Here is a 9,598-nt window from a genome sequence, read left to right as displayed (position 1 = left end):
CCAAAGAAAATGAAAATTTCCTTAGGAAACATTGTTTGCCATTTCAATATGCACCCATGTGCACAATATGAGATCATTTTAGCAAACTATGCCATGAATGTTAAGGTAGATTCTTTTTTGAAACATAATTTGTCTTTTTGATGAGAGGTGGATCGAAAGCATTTTACATGTTAAGATTTGGTCCACTGTACATAAAATGCACTCTTATAGTTTTGGAAAATGGTGTGGTCCCATTTTCAAACAAATGTTTGGTAGATTCTTCACAAAAAAAGAATTTTGTCACTCTGAAAATAGAAAATGGTTTTTTTCCTAGAACTCATTTCTCAAAACACTTTTTAAAGATATTTGTCTTATTCCAATTTCAAGTTTGTTAGTTTCCCTAAAAACTATGTCACATTTGGTGACACAATGAGAATGTTTTTTTTTGAATTTCTCATATCAGAAAACTGTTTATATGATTCAACACCTTTTTTTGAAACAACATGATTCAACACCTTATTTTTAGTCGATTACGACCAATTTAGAAGGTCATAACGTGTACTGAATTCTGATTGTTCCATTGGCATGTCACGCGGATCATGCCTCAAACGTCGTCGGATGCTCCCGAATCCGACGGCAGCCCTTTCTCCCTCACCCCCTCTTTGTCTCAAAAAAATAAAAGAAAAAGAAAACTCCCTCACCCTCTCACCCCACAAACCCTAGCGCTCCAGATCCGCACCCCGCCGCTCTCACCCTCGTCTCCCACATCGCCGCCACCACCCACACCGATCCCATCCCTCCCCTTGTCTCCCTCCCAAACCTTGCCGCCGGCGGCCTCTCCCCTCCTCTCTGCTCCCCCACCTCAGGCGGAGCCCCCCACCTATCCATCTCTCTCTAGCGACCCCTCTCTCTCTCCCCCGGGACTCATCTTCGCCGCTAGGGTTTGCGGTGGCTTTTCCCCACGCTCGCCACGGCTCTCCGGCAACCAGGACGCAACGGCGTCGACAGGATCCGACGGGCGCGTTGCTCCGGCGATCCGGTGACTCAAGTGAGTACCTCCAGTCCTCCTCGTCGCATCCCTCCCTCTCTTCCTCACCACGTTCCTTCTCCCTCCCAGATCCGTCGTCGCTCGAGGAATGGAACGCCATGGACGGGATGGCCACTTCCTCCCCTGCTCCGATGCCATGGAGGCCGCCTTCTCGCTGCAGCGTCTCCTTGCCGCCGAGTCTCTTTGTGGTGGTCTGCTGGCTGTGATCTCGACCTGCCCCAATGGATTGTCCGGCATTGGCATACACAGCGGAGGTGCTGCTGTTCCACTACGCCAACCCCATCTTCCAGCCCTCCGTCACCCCACTAGCAAGCTGAAAGGTGAGGCCGTCTGGGATTCTATTGTGTGCATTTGTGCTCGAGTTGTGTGCATTTGTGCTCGAGCTGTGTGCATTTGTGCACACTTGTTCATTTAGCTGATCTGGGATTCTGTAAGGAAGATCATCACAATTATAGTTGTAATTTCTTTGGTTGAAGCATTGAATAGATTTGTACCAAGTTGGGATGTTGGGATAGTTGGATTCCCATTGTCTCTTGTAGCACCGAATGCTAGTATGTGTTTTACTAAAGTCATCAGATAGTTAACTCACTGTGAGATGTCCACTCTTGTTTTGTTAACAAACATGAATTGTTAAGTCATCTATTCCTGGCTGTTGCTTTTGTTCAATATATATGTGTGCTTTTTGTTCTTTTGCAATGTCCACAAACTATTCTGTTTTGTTAATTATATGTTCGATGAGCAACCAGAGCTTATAGGGCTGATTCTGATGATTATGTATGTTCGTAGGGATATGAAAGAGAGGTTTCAAAGGCTGCAACCAAGGAACATAAGAAGAAGCCAGTGGTACTGCACCCAACCCTCTGCTCCTGCTTGGAATCTTTGCGGCACGTGTGATCTGACTGGGTTGGGTTGGTGTCTAGTTGTAGGACAAGGTGGTGAACTTGCTGTTCGAGAAGAGGCCGAAGCAGTTGGCCATCGGTGGCGAGCTACTGCCCAAGAAGGACCTCCACCGGTTCGTCAAGTGGCCCAAGCTTGTGCGCATCCAGCGCCAGCGCCGCATCCTCAAGCAGCGCCTCAAGGTGCCCCTGCCGCCCCGCCGGTCCATAGGCAGGTAGCCACTGCGCCTTCCTCCCTCTTCACTCGTGCCCCCTACCATTGACTTGGACGGTTGAGCATCAGACAATGTGGCACTACTGCCGCGTATACATGGGTTAAGATCATCCTTAATCCGGTGTTCTTGGCAGGATCTTACAAGACAGAGGAGGAAGCAGCTCACACCCATGATCTCGCGGCGCTCAAGTGCTGGGGCTCAGGCGGTGCTCAAGTGCTGGGGCTCAGACTGCGGGCTCCTCAACTTCCCAGTAAGTTCAGAGATACTATTGGTCTTAGATTGCTAATTTTATTCAGAGTGAAGCTTACTAAAATTGGGCTGCGACGGGTGCAGGTGGACACGTACATGCATGAGCACGAGAGGATGCAGCGGGTGACACGGGAGGAGTACCAACAACAACAACTTCACCGACAGGGGCCTACCACTCAACATCCTGGTGTACTTGCCACTACCAATCATGCGCATCTGATAAAAATTAATAAGAGCTCAAGCAAGTCTGCATGAATATCAAGACCATTCAGGTTCAGGTTCAGCGATATGGCTCTCTGAACCGTGAGTAGGTAGCACAACGCATGCCTTGCCGGCTGACAGACAGGGCCACTAGTTGTCCTGCGGCTCTACTACTGTACCATGTGTTCCTACTACTAGCTCTAGTCATGGATGCTGGGTAGCTCCCTGTTTTCTCTGTTTTTTATGTAATCTTTTCTCTGTTTGTTTTTCTCGGCGCATCATAGATGAAGCTCGGAGCTAGATAGAACCATACAACTGCGGATGACAAACACTGCAATTTAATCTAAAATTGTCATCATGATCCTAACAAATACTCATCAAATAACTGTAAATTGTTGCATGATTAGTGTCTAGTGTAGATTCAAAATAAGGTTGCACTTTTAGATGAGATAAGCCACTGATGCTGGATGCTTGGTAATTGTCTTGTGTTGTGTCCATGTCAATACTAGCAGTATGTTCGTGAGCAACAAGCATATGATTTGTGCCTGTGCTCTACTGTATTGGCCTCATTGGTCATGGCTGATTGACCTGGACTATAGCTTATTCCTTCAGCGTACTATCTCTTTCTCAAGTCAACTCAAGCAACAATTCATACTAAATAGCACTTCTTAATTTTCATGCAGACTTGCTCCAGCTCGTCTTAATTTTTATGCATGTTTCTTTTCGGACTTGATCATACTAAATAGCACCTGATTCATGCTGTTTGATGAACCACTACCCGCGTCGGGAGACTAGCAGGGAACTTGCAAACTTCAGTTTTCTCACCAGTAGTCACTTATCCTGTTGTTCATGTCCATACATCATTTGTCCTGGTTCTATGTTACAGCTGCTGCAAACAATTTATTAATGTGGGATGTGGCTCTATGTCCAGTTCTATTTCTCTTCTAAAGAAATCCCCTGCCTCTGGTGTGCAGCAAGTTGATTGTTCAGTCTCTGTATTATTGTGCAGATTGGCCAAGTGTTCATCGATCTGCAAGCCAGTTTAAGAGCTGGATTGGCCGGTCCAATTCAACACGGAGCTGAGTGTATGTTGAAACTTTTCGTCCATCAAGCGCCCTCGCCTTCGCCAACCTCCACTCCTCCATGAGGTACGCATGCATTTCTGTTCCTTGTAGTCACACTGAACTGTTACTTTATTTGTTCTGAAGTGTTTACTTCTAGTTACACTAAACTAGCTAATATAAGAGGGTGGCAATTATGTCACCAATTGCTGAACACCACCTGTGTGTTATGAACTTGTGGTGCTGCTCACTATCAGGAAGAAAACCATGTAGTACTGCTGATAAAATTCAGTGAGAGATGTGGCTCCCTTCATTGACTATCTGTTTCTCTACTGCTCATTCATGTTCGCGTATTTTTTTTACAGTGGCAGTCAAGGTTGGAAAAAGCGGTAGGCATAAGCGAGGCGGTTGGCCTTCGCCTAGTGCTTAGGCGGTGCTTAAGCACCCTAGGCGTAGCCTAGGCGGTAATATATATTCTACTATCAGGGTGTATTTGTGGTTATTATATGTGTATTGATGTTAATTTAGGGCAGATAAATAAGTTAACTACCATCTACTACCATTTGAATATGTGAGGTTTGGCATTTCAGTTCAATATGGTACGATTTCTTGCTTGGGTAAAAATTTGTTGCATGCACTGCCTAGACTGCCATTTATGCCCTAGGCGAGGCGTTTGGCCATTGCCTAGTGCCCAGGCGTGCCTAAGCGCCTCCTAGGCACTGACTTTTGCAACAGAGGTGTAGTATGTATGCACCATGTGTGTGTAATAAAATAGAAATGGAATTGGGGGGCTTCTTTCTTTTCATTTCCTCGGGTGTTGTTGCTCAATCGCAAAAGGAGGGCATAGTTAATTTCAAGAGTCTAATTTCAAGGATGCAAATGTTGGCAAGTGCATCTAGAGAAATTTGTAACTAACAGTAATATCACATCTTGTGTCAGACGCAGAGTTGCAGTTTACCTAACAATGAATACGAGTTGCAGTATGGTGGGCTTCTATCTATATGTTGCTGTTACATAACCATAAGCTCCTCCTAGAATAGTACTTTTCAGGTTTAACTGTTGGTTTACATTGAAACTGTTAAGCAAGTATCAAATTGAGTGCATAGTGTGCAATTTGTCTGAAGTAATCTAGTAGCACATAAGCATCAGACCGTATGTTTTATTATAAGCAAACTATATTGATGGTTGCAAGATAAGGTAAAATATACTAGTGCTACCTTGATTTTTATACTGCTTGCCATTTATTTCTTCGTTTGATGTTTTATATGCTTCATTTTAGGCTGCGTGCGCGTAGCGGCGGCGCGGCTGGGATCGAGGAGCTGCGACGCGGCAGGGAGGGAGCTGCTTCCTTTTGTCCTGCTTCGTGTCCTTGGGGTGGCTATAGCTGCGCAGGGGGCGGCCGAGGAGGGTGCTGCAAGCTTTGTAGGCGGCTGCGGCAGGAAGAACAGGAGGAAGAAGGTGGCGGTGGATTTGGGCTGCGTGCGAGTCAGGCTGCGGCGGGGAGCTGCTGCTGTTGGTGCTGCTAAACAGAGGAGGAACTGCAGCTGCTGCTCCCTTGTGCTGTTCCTGGAAGCTTGCTGAGCTACTGCTGCTTGTGTGGCTGCTTCTTGCTGCTGCGGCAGAGAAGGAAAGAGGTGCAGCCTGCTGAACAGTAAGAGATGGGATGGACTGCTTTACAGAGTTTTTTTTCTATGGACTTGCTGTTGTGAGCTTGGTTGTGGTGGTGGTTATTACTGTTACATGTTACATGTAGAGATGCTTCATGATTTAGTCTGTAGCTGCTTTCTATATTTGTTTTTATTTTGTTTCTAACTCTTTTGGTTTATTGTTAGATGCCTTCGTTCAGCTTGTACGAACACATCCAGAAATGGTGTTTCCTCTCATTTAAGAAGCTCCAGCCTGAAAGTGAAGTCAGGAGTATAGTTGTAGTAGTTATATGTTGTGATAGTATCACATGTAATGGTGAAATGAATTATGTAAAGATTGTGCTCTTAGCCAAAATTGGCATGTGGTTTGAAAATTTTCATTTCTTTGCTGTTCTGACTGAAATAATTGTGTGGAAATTGAAACTTGGTTTGTCTTTAATTAGAACCTGACAAGTGGGACCTAATAGTATTTGGCATCTAAAATGGGAATTTTCCAAATAATATTCATAGGGAAAAAACTAAAAATTAAGGAAATGGATTGTAAAAAGGCTGAGGCCCAATTGAGAAATAGATGCGACCCAAAAAATAAATGGTCTAAAAAAGGATCACGCCCTAGAAATAAAAAGGCTGCAATGTTGGGCTTGGCCCATGAAGTCAACCAAAAATTAATAGGAAAAATACATTAAAAAGGCCGAACTGTTGGGCTAGGCCCATGTAAAATGCCGAATTGGACCGGGCTGATTCTTGTGCCACATCAGATTGCCACGTCAGATGCCTACGTGGCCTGGGGAGGCTGCTAGTGACCAAAACAAAACAGTAGGAATATTTTGGTCGTAAATGTCTACGACCTTCTCACAGAGAAGGTCGTTAATTTCAGTTTACGACCGCCAGCTTTTGACCTTCTGTCTTTGGTCAAAAAAGGTCGCAAATGAAAAACTATGACCATTCAGTGACCAATAGTCAAGGTCACAAGTTGACATATTTCTTGTAGTGCATCATACACGGTAAATAGACAGATGAATCTCATCTGGGAAACTGCAAAAGCGGAAGGCAAATATTGAGCCTTCAGTGATGTTGAATGTCCTTGCAACCTTAGGCCACTGGCTATGGATAATTACCTGCCCAACCTTCGTCCTCTTCAGCAAGACTTCAATATTGTACCATGGGTGTTGAATGAATACCTTCCTCGCCTCTTGACCATGCAGGTGGTTTGAGAGGTAATCATCGGTGAACTGCGTTGAAAAGTACTAAAAACAAAGCTATGCATAAATCACTGTTGTAAATTTTGAAATGGCGCAAGGGGTAAAACACAAGGTAAAAGAGTTGGTACCATCCTATAGTTGACTGATGTCTTCTTCATTGTGCAGACAAAGATCTTGCTATTATTCGTCGCAAGTTTCTTCATCCTAACAATCTTTCTGAGTTTCATGACTTGAATGATATTCATGGACATCTCATTTCCCCGTATGCAAATGGGTCAAACAGTGGATCCAAGCCTCTGATAGCAGGACCTACATGTGCAGCACCAAATTGTAAGAAACCTAAATATTAGAATGATTACTGCAACTGCACAATAATGTGCTATTAGCCAAAGGACCCTGCTTGAACAAACCTCGATGGTAAACCGCAGTGTCTCCTATTGTTTCCCTACAACACACATAAGGAAGATCTTGATTAGGTTAACTAAGAGTCGCCATACTATCACTAGAATATGTATTGTGTACAGCCAAATTCGATTGGTGTCACATGCGTAACAATACAAAATTGTACCCACAGCAAATGAAAATCAAATTGCAGAACTGAACCAAACAGTTAAATGGACAGCAGACCCAATGAACCAAAATAGTTAACTAAGCATGACATTGCAGAATAGAAACATCTACTAGAAGATAAGATAGTTAACAAAACAAATAATGCTTGAGAATAGTACTACGAAATGTAGCAATTGTTGGACCAAAGTGTTAACCGAACACTACATTTCAGAGGACCAAACTATTAACTGAACATCAGATTGCATATTAACATTACAAAGGACAAATCACCAGAAGGCACTGGTAGTGGCCTTGAGAGAACATCACGAACTGTATTTTAAAGTAGACAACTGCATGGCGGTGTCGACGGTGGACTCGAAGACGAGGTGCTCCTCCAAGATCTGGCTGTCGACACGCATGGCAGCCATAGTGACCTCGTTCGCGCTTACGGCCGCATGCTACTCAGATCCACGCTATACTACGTGTAAAATGGTTGTGGGCGGCGCATAATTGGAGTAGGGGGGCAGTGATTTCGGTGGAAGGTGTCACTCCATCGACCGGGGCATGTGGGACGGGAAAGGAGGAGGATGGTGTGGGTAGGGTGTCTAGTACCTGACCATATCGACAAGGCCGCGCAGCAAGAAGAAGGGTCGGCGGCGAGGAGGCCGCGTAGCAAGAAGAAGGGCTGCCGGTGAGGAGGCGGCGCTACGAGAAGAAATGTCGGCGGCGAGGAGGCGGCGCTGCAAGAAGAAGGGTAGCCGGCAAGGAGGCGGTGGTGCAAGAAAAAGGGTCGCCGGCGAGGAGGCCGAGCTACCAGTAAACAGCAGTGAAGGTTTGAACTTGGAAAGCAAGGAGGAACAATGGAAATGTAGCTTTTGGTAGGAGGGAGGGTCGGGGAGATAGATATTTCTGCGATGGCCAAAAAATTTTGCTCGGTGCCGCGAGAAACTGGAACGCAAGTATGGTTCAAGCGGGGGCGGGGGTCTGTAGACGATGAAGCTTCCTGCATAAGCTAGACAAGACGGTGTGCCAAGATATTTTATATCGCATCCCACATGATTCTTTCTAGTAAACTGTTTATGGTATACATGCGTAAGCTTCCTGCGGGGGTCTGTAAACTGTTTGTGGTATACCTGCGTAAACTGTTTGTGGTAAAGACAAAATGGTGTTACGGAGGGAAAGGATGGTGTTTGAATTGCTAGAACATTTATGTACAGTGAACATGCAACTAGAACACGGTGTCGTGTTTAAATTTGGAATTATTCTGGGTTCGTTTGGCATTTTGATGCATTAATTAAATTTCAAGGCATTTAATGTGCATAATTCAAATTTGAACTACAAGCACATGCTCCAATGCACCAAAGTTTGGTGAAAAATCACTTGTGTATCTTTGGGTGAATTTATAGTTCCCATGCAAGAAATGGGAATAACATTCAAACATCTGTGTGTCGTGGCTCGGCCGAAATGATTGAGAAACTTGGTTTTTTAATTCCCGTAAATCCAAAATACAGCTGAAAATCACGAAATTTGGCATGGTGTCATGACATGGCACCAACATGTTGTAGAAATTTTTTTGGCCGAATTGCGACAAGCTTTGGTGTAAGCTTCTTGCAAACCAGAGCATCCCTCAAGAAGGCTCTTGGTTCTGAGAGGGAATGTGTCACCTCCGTGTGCGAAACGACATACGTACACTGCCTTCTCCCACCTAAATTTTTGTACATTGGTAAATTAGGCCAAGGAGAAGTATCGTGCTAAATTTTGGAATTATTTCGTGTTCGTTTGGCCTTTTCTATACATTAATTGAGTTTCCGGGTATTTAATGTGCATAAATCAAATTTGAACTACAAGCACATGCTTCAGTGCACCAAAGTTGCTTGAAAAATAACATGTGTGTCCTTGGGTGAATTTCTAGGTCCCATGCAAGAGATGGGAGTGAAATTCAAACATTTGGGCATCGTGGCTCGGCCGGAAAGATTGAGAAACTTGGTTTTTTAATTCTTGTAAATCCAAAACACGACTAAAAATCATGAAACTTGGCGTCGTGTCATGACATGGCACCAACATGCCGCGGTAATTTTTATGGCCCAATTGAGACAAGTTTTGGTGTAAGCATCTTGCAAACTGGAGCTTCCCTCAAGAAGTCTCGTGGTTCCGAGAGGGAACGTTTCACCTCCGTGTGCGAAACGACTTACGTACACTGCCTTCTCCCACCTTAAATTTTTTACAGTGGCAGATTAGACCAAATAGAAGTACCGTGCTAAATTTTGGAATTATTCCGGGTTCGTTTGGCCTTTTTTATACATTAATTTAGTTTCTTCGCATTTAATGTGCATAATTAAAATTTGAACTACAAGCACAGGCTCCAGTGCACCAAAGTTGTTTGAAAAATCACATGTGTGTCCTTGGGTGAATTTCTAGGTCCCATGCAAGAGATGGAAGTGAAATTCAAATAGCTGGGCGTCGTGGCTCGGTTAGAAAGATTGACAAACTTGGTGTTTTAATTCCTGTAAATCCAAAACACGCCTGAAAATCATGAAACTTGGCATGGTGTC

Source organism: Triticum urartu, chromosome 1A (genome assembly GCF_056163025.1).
Source record: "Triticum urartu cultivar PI428250 chromosome 1A, HENAU_Tu73, whole genome shotgun sequence".
Lineage (NCBI taxonomy): Eukaryota > Viridiplantae > Streptophyta > Magnoliopsida > Poales > Poaceae > Triticum > Triticum urartu.
This window is presented reverse-complemented; position numbering follows the sequence as displayed.